General features: G+C 37.4%; 1 protein-coding gene and 1 pseudogene across 1 annotated transcript in view; one reads left to right on the top strand and one right to left on the bottom strand.

Annotated features, from left to right (window-relative positions):
• Positions 1–13,730, top strand: part of MAGT1 (magnesium transporter 1) — a 57,115-nt gene that overhangs the window by 21,159 nt on the left and 22,226 nt on the right. The gene's annotated exons all lie outside the window — the stretch shown is intronic.
• LOC122235585 lies at positions 290–379 on the bottom strand (annotated as a pseudogene).

Genomic DNA, 13,730 nt, shown 5'->3' with positions numbered 1-13,730 from the left:
CCATGAACCCTGAGATCATGACCTGAGCCAAAACCAAGAATCCGATGCTTAACCAACTGAGCCACCCAGGTGCCCTGGACACAAGAAATTTTAAATAGGACTTGTCTTATGTGATACCTAAAGTAGTTAGTGAGATAAAAGTGAACTTGAGCTAGCCATGAAATGTAATGGTCGGTGCTATTAGAATATGGAAAATGAGTAGTAATCAAGTAGGTTTTGTAGTTTTTTATTGTGTTAAGCTATATATAATACAAAAAGTTACCATTTTAACCAGTTTTTCTTTCTTTTCTTAAACATGGAACGCTTCATGAATTTGTCATCCTTGTGCAGGGGCCCTGCTAATATTCTCTGTATCATTCTAATTATAGTACTGACCAGTTTTAACTCTACAATTTATCAAGTAACTTTTTAAATCACAGTGTGAATACCACCATTGTGCCACCATTATGTAATAGTGAAGTTCTTAGTAGAACTAGGTACCTGTCTACCCTCTTGCTTCCTGACTTAGTGGAACATCTCCTTATTCCTGATCAAAGCTTAACCCTTTTCCTGTGCTTTGAATCCCATACCCATTAGCTCTATTAATCATGACCTCTTGCACCTGTATTTTTTTTCACCTGTATTTTTAAAAAAAAGGTTTTTAAGTTTATTTATTTTTAAAGACAGAGCAGAGGAGGGGCAGAAAGAGGGAGAGAGAGAATCCCAGGCAGGCTCCATGCTTCCAGTGCAGAGCCTGATCTGGGGCTTGAACTCACAAACCATGAGATCATGACCTGAGCCAAAACCAAGAGTTGGACACTTAACCGACTGAACCACCCAGGCATTCTAACACCTGTACTTTTTAAAATTAAGACTTAAAAAAAGTTTTTTTTAATGTTTTATTTATTCTTGAGAGAGAGGGAGACAGACAGAGAGACAGAGCATGAGTGAGGGAGGGGCAGAATAAGAGAGGAACACAGAATTTGAAGCAGGCTCCAGGCTTTGAGCTGTTAGCACAGAGAGCCTGATGCCGGGCTAGAACTCACAAGCCATGAGATCATGACCTGAGCCAAAGTCAGACGCCTAACCAACTGAGCCACCCAGGCACCCCAAGGCTGTTTTAAGAGCAGCTTAAGGTTCACAAAAGAATTGAGGGGCAGATAAGGAGATTTCCCTTATATCCCCTCCCCTCACACATGGGTAGCCTCTCATCATCAACATTCCCCACCAGAGTAGTACATTTGTTATAGTTGATGAACCTGCATTGACACATCATAAACACCCAAAGTACATAGTTTACATCAGGATTCACTCATGATCTTGTACATTCTATTGGCTTAGACAAATGTATAATGATATGTATCCATCAGTATGGTATTATAAAGAGTATTTTCACTGCCCTAATAATCCTCCATACTCTGCCAATTCATCCCTCCCCCCATCCCTTGGTAACTACTGATGTTTTTACCATTTCCATATTTTGCCTTTTCCAGAATGTGATATAACTAGAATCATACAGTATGTAAACTTTTCAGATTGACTTCTTTTACCTAGTAATATGTATTTAAAGTTTCTCCATGTCTTTTCATGGCTTGATAGTTCATTTCTTTATAGTGCTCATAGTGCTCATAGTGTTCATAGAATAATATTCTATTGTCTGGATGTACCAGTTTCTTTATTCATTCATGTATTGAAAGATATCTTAATTGCCTCCAGGTTTTAGCAATTAAGAATAAAACTCCTGTAAACATCCATGTGCAGGTTTTTGTACAGACATTAAGTTTTCAGCTCCTTTGGGTAAATATCAAGGAGTGTGATTGCTGGATCATATGGTAAGAACATGCTTAGTTTTGTAAGAAACTGCCAGTCTTTCAAAATGGCTGTATCATTTTTCATTTCTAACAGCAATAAATGAGAGTCTCCATTGTCCCACATAGTCATCAGTATTTGGTGTTGTCAAGTGTTCTGCATTTTGGCCATTCTAATAGTTGTATGGTGGTATCTTACTGTTTTCATTTGCATTTCCCTGATGACATATCATGTAGAGCATCTTTTCAAATGTTTATTTGCCATTCATACATCTTCTTTGATAAGGACTTTGGCCCATTTTTTCTTAAAGTAGGCTTCACGACCCATGTGGAGCCCAATGTGGGGCTTCAACTCATGACCCTGAGATCAAGACCTGACCTGAGATTGAGTCAGAAGCTGAACTAAGTGATCCGGGTGCGCCATGGCCCATTTTTAAATCGTCTCATTTGTTCTCTTATTGTTGAATTTTAAGAGTTCTTTGTATATCTTAGAGAACAGTCATTTATCAGATGAGTGTATTGCAAATTTTTTTCTCCCAATCTGTGTGTCATCTTGTTTTCTGGACTCTTTTTCACCAAGCAGAAGTTTTTAATTTTAATGAAGTACAATTTATGAGTTATAGCCATCATAGATAATGTCTTTGGTGTTATATCTAAGAAGTCATCACTATATCCATGGTCATGTAGGTTTTCTCCTATGTTACCTTCTAGGAGTTTTATATTTTTTCCTTTTACATTTAGGCCTTTGATCCATTTTGAATTAATTTTTGTGAAAAGCATAAAGTCCACGTTTAGATTAGGTGGATTATTTATTTATTTTGCTCATGGACATCCAGTTGTTTTAACACCATTTGTTGAAAAGACTGTCCTTTCTCCTTGTAACTGCCTTTCTCTTTTGTCAAAGATCAGTTTTATGTGGGTCTATTTCTGGGCTCTCTGTTCTGTGCCATTGATCTATGTGCTATTTGGCTAATACAACAGTCTTGATTACCATAGCTTGAAGCTGAGTAGTGACAGTCCTCAAACTGTGTTCTCCTTCAACATTGTGTTGGTTATTCTGAGTCTTTTTTGTCTCCATATAAACATTAGAATAACTTTGTCAATATCCACAAAATTCATTGCTGGGATTTTGACTGAGACTGTATTGAATCCATAGATGAAGTTGGGAAGACATTTTGACAATATTGAGACTTCCTATCCATGAACATGAAATAGCTCTCCATTTTGCTAGTTCTTCTTTGATTTCTTTCATCAGAGTTTTGTAGTTTTCCTCATATTGGTTTTGTACATATTTTGTTAGATTTATACTTAAATATTTCATTGGGGGATGCTAATATAAATGGTATTTTTAAATTTTTTAATGTTTTATTATCTTTTAATTTTTTTAATGTTTTTATTTTTGAGAGAGAGAGAGAGTGAGGGAGGGACAGAGAGAGAGGGAGACATAGAATCCAAGGCAGGCTCCTGGCTCTGAGCTGTCAGCACAGAGCCTGATGTGGGGCTTGAACTCATGAACTGTGAGATTATGTTCTGAGCCAAAGTCAGACACTCAACCAACTGAGCCACCCGGGCGCCCATTTCACTTATTTTTGAGAGAGAGAGAGAGAGAGCGCGCAAGTGGGTCAGAGACACTGGGACAGAGGATTCAAAGCAGGCTCTGCACTGACAGCAGCGAGCCTGATGTGGGGCTCAAACCTGTGAATTGTGAGATCTTGACCTGAGCCAAACTCGGATGCTCAAACCAACGAGTCACCTAGGCTCCCCTTTAATATTTCCTTAATGTTTATTTTGTTTTTGAGAGAGAGAGAGAGAAAGAGCATAAGCAAGGGAGTAAAGAGAGGGAGACACAGAATCCAAAGCAGGCTCCAGGCTCAGAGCTGTCAGCGCAGAGCCCAATGTGGGGCTTGAGCCCATGAACTGTGAGATCATTATGTGAGCCGAAGTCAGACACTTAACTGACTGAGCCACCCAGGTACCCTGTATTGTTTTTTATGTCAAATTTCTCTTGTTCATTGCTGGTATATATGGAAGCAGTTGACTTTTGTATATTAAACTTGTAATCTGCAACCTTTCTGTAATCGATTATTAGTTACAGGAGTTATTTTGGTCGATTCTTTTGGATCTTCTACATAGATGATCCTGTCATCCGTAAACAAAGACAATATTTTCCTTCCTTCCCAATCTATATGCCTTTTATTTCCTCTTTTATCTTATAGCATTATTGCATTAGTTAGAACTTCTAGGATGATGTTGAAAAGGATTGGTTACAAAGGCCATTCTTGTACCTAATCTTACTAGGAAAGCTTTGAGTTTCTCATCATTAAGTATAATGTTATGGCACAAGAACAGAAACTCAGATCAATGGAACAGAAGAGGGAACCCTGAAATGGACCCATAAATATATGGCCAACTAACCTTTAACAAAGCAGGAAAGAATAGCCAATGGAATAAAGACAGTCTCTTCAGCAAGTGGTGCTGGGAAAACTAGACAGTGACATGCAGAAGAATGAACCTGGACCACTTTCTTACACCATACACAAAGATAAACTCAAAATGGATGAAAGACTTCAATGTAAGACGGGAAGCCATCAAAATCTTCAAGGAAAAAGCGGGCAAAAAACTCTTTGATCTTGGCCACAGTATCTTCTTACTCAACACATATCTGGAGGCAAGGGAAACAAAAGCAAAAATGAACTATTGGGACCTCATCAAAATAAAACTTAGTGAGAGAAAGACAAATATATTGACTTCACTCATATGAGGACTTTAAGAGACAAAACAGATGAACATAAGGGAAGGTAAACAAAACTAATATAAAAACAGGGAGGAGGACAAAGCGTAAGAGACTCATAAATATGGAGAATAAACAGAGGGTACTGGAGGGGTTGTGGGAGCAGGGATGGGCTAGATGGGTAATATACTCCTGAAATCATTATTGCACTATATGCTAACTAATTTGGATGTAAATTAAAAAAAAAAATAGGGGCGCCTGGGTGGCTCAGTCAGTTAAGCATCTGACTTCAGCTCGGTCATGATCTCACAGTTTGAGATTTTGAGCCCCGCGTCGGTCTCTGTGCTGACAGCTCAGAGCCTGGAGCCTACTTCAGATTCTCTCTCTCTCTCTCTCTCTCTCTCTCTCTCTCTCTCTCAAAAATAAATGAACATTAAAAAAAGATTTAAAAAAATTAATTAAAAAATGTAGCATTATCAGAAGGAAAAAAAGTATAATGTTATTTGTAGGATTTTTGTAGGCATTTTTATCAAGTTGAGGAAGCTCCCCTCTAAGTTTACTAAGAGATTTTATCATGAATAAGTTTGGATTTTGTCAAATGCTTTTCCTGTATGTATTGATAAGATCATGTGATTCTTTTTAGCCTATTGTTATGATAAATTGCATTAATTATTTTTTTATTTTAATTTCAATATAGTTAACATACACTGTTATATTAGTTTCAGGTGTGTAATATAGTGATTCAGCAATTCCATACAACACCCAGTGCTTATGACAAGTCTACTCCTTAGTTTCCATCACCTATTCCACCCATCCCCCACACCCACCACCCCTCTGGTAACCATCAGTTTGTTCTCTATAGTTAAGAGTCTGTTTCTTGGTTTGTCTCTCTTTTTTTCCTTTGCTCATTTGTTTTGTTTCTTGAGTGAAATCATATGATATTTGTCTTTGTCTGAATGATTTTTTTCACTTACATTATGCTCTCTCACTCCATTTGTGTCATTGCAACTGACAAGATTTCATTCTTTTATATTGGTGAATAATATCCCAATGTGTGTGTGTGTGTGTGTGTATACCATATATATATACCACATCTTCTTTATCCATTTGTCTATTAGTTGGACCCTTGCACTGCTTCGATAACTTGGCTGTTGTGAATAATGCTGCCGAAGACATAGGGGCACTTGTGTCCCTTTGAATTGGTATTTTTGTATTTTTTGGGTAAAATACCCAGTAGTGCAGTTATTGGATTATAGGATAGTTCTATTTTTGACTTTTTTAGGAATCTCCATACTGTTTTTCACAGTGGCTGTACCAATTTGCACTCCCATTAACAGTGCAGGAGGGTTCCTTTCTCTCCATATCCTCACCAATACTTGTTGTTTCTCTGTATTAATTTTTGAATATTGAACCACCCTTGCATACTTGGTTTAAATTTTTCTTGGTTGTGGTGTATAATTCTTTGTGTACATTAATGATTTAATTTGTTCATATATTTTTTTATGTTTATTTATTTTGAGAGAGAGAGAGACAGAGCGTGAGTGGTGGAGGGGCAGAGAGAGAGGGGGAGACACAGAATCAGAAGCTGGCTCTGTCTCCACGCTGTCAGCACAGAGCCTGATGCAGGGCTTGAACTCACAAACTGCAAGATCATGACCTGAGCTGAAGTCAGACCTTAACCAAGTGAGCCACCCAGGCGCCCCGATTTGTTCATATTTTGGTTAGAGTTCTTGTATCCATGTTCATGAGAGACATTGATGTGTGGTTTTCTTATAATGTCTTTGTTTTGGGTATGAGGATAAAAGACATGCTTTATCTTCTGAAAGAGATTGTAGAAATTGGTATAATTTCTTCTTTATATGTTTGGTAGAATTCACCATTGAACTCATCTGAACCTGGTGCTCTCTATTTTGGAAGGTTATTTTTATCGATTCCATTTCCTTAATAGGTATGAGCCTATTCAGATTGTTTATTTTTTGTGTGTGAGTTTTGGCAAATTATGTCTTTCAAAGAACTGGTCCATTGCATATAGGTTATCAAATTTGTTGATAGTTTTTTTTTTTTACTATCCTTTTAATGTCCATAGGATCTGTAGTGATAATCTCTCTTTCATATCTGATATTAGTATTATGTGTCTTCTCTCTTTTTTTTTTTTTTTTTTTTTTTGAGAGAGAGAGAGGGCACAGTGAGCGAAGTACAGAGAGAGGGAGAAAGAGAGAGAGATAAGCAGGGCTCACCTGAAGTGGGGCTCATGATTTTTTTTTTTTTTTTACCCAGAGTGGGGCACAAGCTCACTGGATGCAGGACTCAAACTCACGAACTGTGAGATCATGACCTGAGCCGAAGTCAGATGTTTAACTGACTGAGCCACCCAGGCACCCTCTCGGTTTTTTCTTAATTTGGCCAGACACTTATCTATTTCTTTAATCTCTTCAAAGAACAAGCTTTTGGTTTCATTGATTTTTCTCTATTGACCAGTTTGAATTTCATTGGTTTCTGCTCTAATTCTTTTAATCTATTTTCTTCTACTAAATTTGGATTTAATTTGCTCTTCTTTTTTTGGTTTTGTAAAGGGGAAACTTAGATTGTTGGTTTTAGATATTTTTTCTCATTATACATTCAATGTTATAAATTTTCCTCTAACCATTGTTTTTGCTCTATCCCACAGATTTTGGTAAGTTGTGTTTCCATTTTCATTTAGTTCAAAATATTTTTTAAAGTTTATTTATTTGAGACAGACAGAGACAGCACAAGCAGGGAAACGACAGAGAGAGGTTAGAGAATCCCACACATGCTCCATGCTGCTAGTGCAGAGCCCAACCTATGAGATCATGACCTGAGCCAAAACCAAGAATTGGACACTTAACCGACTGAGCTGCCCAGGCATCCCTAGTTCAAAATATTTTTATATTTTTCTTGAGATTTCTTTTTGGACCAAGTGTTAATTAGAAATGTATCATTTAATTTTCACATATTTGGGGATTTTCTAGTTCTTTTTCTGTTATTGATTTCTAGTTTAATTACATTGTTGTCTAAGGGCAAACATTGTATGATTTATACTCTTTAAATTTGTTAGGGTGTGTTTTATAGCCCAGAATGTGGTCTGTCTTGGTGAGTGATCCATGTGAGCTTGAGAAGAATGTATATTTTCCTTTTTTGGATGAAGTAGTCTATAGATGTCAATTATATCCAGTTGATTGATGATGTCTGCCTTAATGCCCCTTACCCATTTAGCTCATCCCCCCACCCACAGCTACTCCAGCAACCCTCAGTTTGTTTTCTGTATTTAAGAGTCTCTTATGTTTTGTCCCCCTCCCTGTTTTTATTGTGTATATATGTATCACATGTTTATCCATTCATCTGTCGATGGACATCTGGGCTCTTTCCATACTTTGGCCATCATCAATAGCGCTGCTATAAACATTGGGGTGCATGTGCCCCTTTGAAACAGCACACCTATATCCCTCTGATACATACCTAGTAGTGCCAATTGCTGGGTTGTAGGGTAGTTCTGTTTTTAACTTTTTGAGGCACTTCCATACTGCCTTCCAGAGTGGCTGCACCAGTTTGCATTCCCATAGTTTGGGAAAATTCTCAATCATTACTGTTTTAAATATTTCTTCTGTTCCTTTCTTTCTTCTTCTGGTATTCCCATTGTGTGTATGTTACATCTTTTGTAGTAGTTGACCTATAGTCCTTGGATTTTCTGTTCTGTTCTTTTTAGTTTTTATTCTCTGCTTTTCAGTTTTCAAGGATTCTGTTCATATATCCTCTAGCTTAGAGATTTTTTTCCTCAGCCATGTCTAGTGTACTAATAAGCTCATCAAAGGCGTTTTTCTTTCTGTTATAGTGTTTTTCATCTCTAGCAATTCTTTTTGGTTCTTTCTTAGGATTTCTATCTCCCTGCTTACATTGCCCAAATGTTTTTACATGCTGTCTAATTTATCCATTAGAGTTATTAGCATATTAATCATAGATTTAAAAAATGCCCTGTCTGATAATTCCACCATCCTTGCCATGTCTAGTTATGATACTTGCTCTGTGTCTTCAAATTGTGTTTTTTTTATTTTAACTTTTGGTATGCCTTGTAATTTTTTCTTTATACCATACATGATGTACTGGTTAAAATGAGCTGTGGTAAAGTGGCCTTTAGTAATGTGGTGGTGAGGAGGAATGGGTACATTTTATGGTCCTATGGTTAGGTCTCAGTCTTTTAGTGAGACTATACCCCCTGGACTATGAACTTCACAAGAGTTTTTCAGTTTTTTTTCTCCCCTGTTAGGGGGCAGAATGGCATCTTCTTTCATTTGAACTAATACAGTAGCCTTTCAAATGGTTCACTTACCATCCATATAGTACTCTATCCCGATTACCTGCTATAACAGTTTCCAGAGGTTTTTCAGGAGAGTGTTAGTAAGAATCATTGGGAAAAATTATATTCGGGAAACTTGAAGGTAAACAAAATTAAATTTTATTTTTGACTTCAGTGTATCGTGAACTATGAAGGATCTGAGGGATTTACTCTACTTACAATTGTGCTATAATAAGTTAGCCTGCCATGGTTTCATAGATATTGGCAGAAGAAATGATACTCCTGGGTCAGAGTTAAAGAACTTTATTTATTTATTTTTGAATTTTTTTAATGTTTATTTATTTTTGAGAGAGAGACAGAGCATGAGTGAGGGAGGGGGCTGAGGGAGAGAGGGAGACACAAAATTCAAAGCAGGCTCCAGGCTCTGAGCTGTCAGCACAGACCCCAACATGCGGTTCGAACTCACTAGCCGTGAGCTCATGACCTGAGCCGAAGTCAGATGCTTAACCAACTGAACCACACAGGCACCCCAGGACTTTATTATTCACAGCAACAACGGTCTCTAAATTATCTCCAAAGCACTTTCTTGTACTGTTTCCCCAAGCCCCACTTCCCATGGGACAATGCAGAGAAGGCCAGTGGTTTGCATTATGGGAGAATATCTCCAAGCTTTGGGAAACCCAGATCTTCTATAAGGGTAGAAAGCATGCATGCTCTTTGCTTTGGAGGGGGTCTATCTCTGTCTTTTAAGGCTATACAAATATGCTTGGGCAAATCATCCACAACAAAGGCAGTCAGGTCCTCTGCATGCAACGTGTACAGAAACACAAGAAACCTATGAGAATTGTCTCCCAACACAGGACTTCTTATAGACTTTAACATGCTGATATGTTACTCTTTCAATTCCAACAGTGGGCTGTGATATGTAGAATTTCCCAAATTATTGGACTATTTAATGGAGGATTTTGGTTAGATTCTATGGAACATACTTTTGGAAATAGTGGCATATAGACTAAAGCCAAAATTCCTTAGTCTTCCATTCATGCCCTCTTTACTCTAAACACATAACTACCTTTCTCATATTTATATTATGTCATACCCTGTCTTGTTTCAGCATCGTTGTTTGCTTCCTACAACATGAAATATCCTTGCTCCCTTTTTCTCCTCTCTTAAAATTCTATTTACCCTTAAAGCCTCATTTCAGATACTCCCTTGCAGCCTTTTCAAATCCTCCAGATGAAATGTAAGTCACCCCTTTTCTTGTGTCACCATACTATTTTCCTTATATTTCTATTCTACGTGTATCCACATTCTACATTATAGTAGAATTAGTCCTAGAGTTGTTTGACAGTCCCCCTTAGAATATAGTTACTTACTTAAGAGCAGATCCAACATCCTGTAGCTATTGTATTAATCACATAATAGATGTTCAGTAAGTAGTAAATAGCTTAATGTTCCCATTTTAAAGTATGTCATGTGTCATTCTAGTCACAGATCAATAACTCAAAATTAGTACATTTATAAAATGCTATAACCTAAAAGATTAGTGCATTTAGTCTTTATTAGAGGAAACGAAACAATCTCTAGAGTTTAAGAAATTGCTTTCTAACTGTCTACTATTCAGGCTGGGATTGTTTTAGAAATTAAAAATTGTAATTCCATTTATTTTAACAATATACACAAAGACTTTTTGTTAGTGATTTGTAAAAATACAAAACTAATTTTCTTTTACATCAGATAGCTTTCATATTGATGCTCATTTTATTTTTTTATTATTTTTTTCAATGCTCATTTTAGGGCTATATTTAGAGTTGGTGGTATAAGGATAGAAGTATGTCCATCTGTGGAAGAAATTCAAATCTTTCTCTAAATAGTAGTGTCACTTGCCACTATAAGTGGGAAAATATATATAACATATAATGTACTATCTTTACCAATCTTAAATGTACTGTTCAATAGTGTTAAATAACACATTGTTGTGCAACTGATCTCCAGAAGTCTTCATTTTATAAAACTGAAATTCTTTACATATTAAATAATTCCCTATTCCCTCTTGCCCAGCCCCTGGCAACTACCATTCTTTCTATTTTCAGTCGCTTTGAATTTGGCTACTCTCTATGTACCTCACATAAATGTAATCATACAGTATTTGTCTTTTTGTAATAAGCTGTATTTCACTCAGCATTATGTCCTCAAAGTTTATACATGTTGTAGCATGTGTCAGAAGTTTTTTTCTTTTTTGAGGCTGACTGATGTTCCATTGTATGTATATAGCATATTTATGCATTAATCTGGTGATGGACACTTGAGTTGCTTCCATCTTTTGGCTATTGTGAATAATGCTGCTGTGAACGTAAGTGTACAAACATCTCTTTGAGACTCTGATTTCAATTCTTTTAGATATATGCACCTAGAATTGAAATTTCTCTAATGGTAGTTCTATTTTTAGGTTTTTTTTTAATGTTTTTTTAATGTTTATTTTTGAGAGAGAGAGACAGAGTGTGAGCAGGGGAGGGGCAGAGAGAGAGACACAGAATCGGAAGCAGGCTCCAGGCTCCGAGCTGTCAGCGCGGAGCCCGGCGCGGGGCTCGAACTCACAGACTGTGAGGTCATGACCTGAGCTGAAGTCGGACGCTTAACCGACTGAGCCACCCAGGCGCCCCTATTTTTAGGTTTTTAAGGAACCTCCATACTGTTTTCCATAGTGACTGCACCATTTTGTATTCCCACCAACAGTACACACAGGTTCCAGTTTCTTTACATCCCCATCAACACTTATTTTCTAGTTGTTTGGTTTGGTTTGGTTTGGTAGTAGCCATTCTAATGGGTATAGTTTCATTATAGTTTTGATTTATATTTCCCTAATGATTAGTGATATAGAGCATCTTTTCATGTGTTTGTTGCCCAGTTGTTTCTCTTTTTTGGACAAACATCTGTTCAAATCTTGTGCCCAGTTTTTTTTTCTCTGCCCAGTTTTTAATCTGTTTGGGTTTTTTGTTGTTGACTTGTAGTTCTTTGTATATTGTAGGTATTAACCTTTTATCAGATAATATGATTTGCAGATATTTTCTCCCATTCTGTAGATTGCCTTTTCACTCTATCGATTGTGTCTTTGGTCTACAAGATATTTTAAAAGGGGTGATTTGGCATAAAGATGTTATACTACTAATTATGGAAATACAAGTTACAATAATGGTGATGTATAATGTTTACCTATTATATGAGGTTTTGACAAGACTTTGCAGAAATAGATAGATACCTTCCTACATTGGTGGGTAAAAGTATAAATTGGTACAGCCACTTTGGAAAGCAAATGGACTCTATGCATTTTAATTTAAAACTTTTCTACCCTGTGACCTAACAAGTCCATTTCTATAGAAAACCTCTCACAAGTATACAGGGAGGTAAGTATATGGCTGTTCATTGCAACATTATGTATAATTGGAAAAAAAACTAAAAGTTTAACAATAGCATAGTTACTTAATAATCTATAAGAGTGAGGTTGAGGGGCACCTGGTTTCAGTTTGGGTCATGGTCTCACGGTTTGTGAGTTCAAGTCCCACATCAGACTTCGTGCTGGCAGTGCAGAGCCTGCTTGGATTCTCTCTCTCTCTCCCTCTATCTCTGCGCCCCCCCTCCGCTCATGCTCTTAATTTCTCTCTCTCAAAATAAATAAACTTAAAAAAAAAGAAAGGCCAGCACTGCTCCCCTGGGGCGGCACCGGACAAGGGCTACCTGGAAGGCGCTCATCTTGGTTCTGGAGAGAGTTTGAGTTTGCATGGGACAGAGGCACATGCAGGTATGGCTGTAAACTTAATTCCCAGCCCCGTTCAAGCCTTGCACTGGCTGGGTGGCTGGGTGGCTGGGTGCTGGCTGCGTGGCAAAAGGCAGGTCGCGTCTCTCTGTTTGCCCCTGAAAGAGAGGTAGCTGCATCTCAGTCTCCTTAACGTGCCACCTGACTTGAGGACCCTGCAAGTCAAAGCGTATACTGGGTGACGACAGCTCCATGCCCAGGTCACGGCTGGGCTTTTTTGCCAGGTTCTTGCCAGAAAGGGTTTGGGTCTCATTGATCCACCAGTAAATACGGGCTTGTGCTGAAGTTTGCTCCCTTGCCATTTTAAGTGCATTTCTTAATTTTGTTACCTGGTACAAAATAGGTGCTTAATAAAACTTGGTTAAAAGAATGAAAAAAAAAAAAAAAAGCAAGAGGTTGATATATATCTATCATGGATAGATCCCTCAAACATGGCTGCATATAAAAGCAAATTGCAGAATATTATAGGTAATATGATACCATTTGTGTTAAAGTGGACACAAAGCAATATTTTTGTTTTCTGTGGTATACACACACATATACACATATATGAATAAATTCAAGAAGGTTTAGAACTAATAATAGTGGCTGCTAGAATTGTTGGTCCTTATAACCTTGTAAACTTTTTTTTAATTTTATAAAGGAAATAGATTCATATATTACCTGTATTTTTAGACATTTTCTTATGAATCCAAAAGTGATATAGTTAACTATTGAATATTTTGGCCTAGGGGTGCCTGGCTGGCTCAGTTGGAAGAGTATGCAACTCTTGATCTCAGGGTCATGAGTTTGAGCTCTATGTTGGGTGTAGAGATTACATACATACATACATACATACATACATAAAAATTAAAAAGAAAAAGACTTTGGCCTAAAATTTGGGCAACAGTTTGATGGAGTGAAAACTGTCCAGGGTCTAGTTCTTAGCTTTTCAATTTTTTTTAAGTTTGTTTATTTTTGAGAGAGACAGAGACAGAGCATGAGTAGGGGAGGGGCAGAGAGAGAGGGAGACACAGAATCTGAAGCAGGCTCCAGGCTCCGAGCTGTCAGCACAGAGCCTGATGTGGGGCTCAAGCTCACCGACTG

The sequence above is a fragment of the Panthera tigris genome, chromosome X, assembly GCF_018350195.1.
Source record: "Panthera tigris isolate Pti1 chromosome X, P.tigris_Pti1_mat1.1, whole genome shotgun sequence".
Taxonomy (NCBI): Eukaryota; Metazoa; Chordata; class Mammalia; order Carnivora; family Felidae; genus Panthera; species Panthera tigris.
Note: the sequence above shows the minus strand (reverse complement) of the source record. Positions and strands in the feature narration are given on the sequence as shown.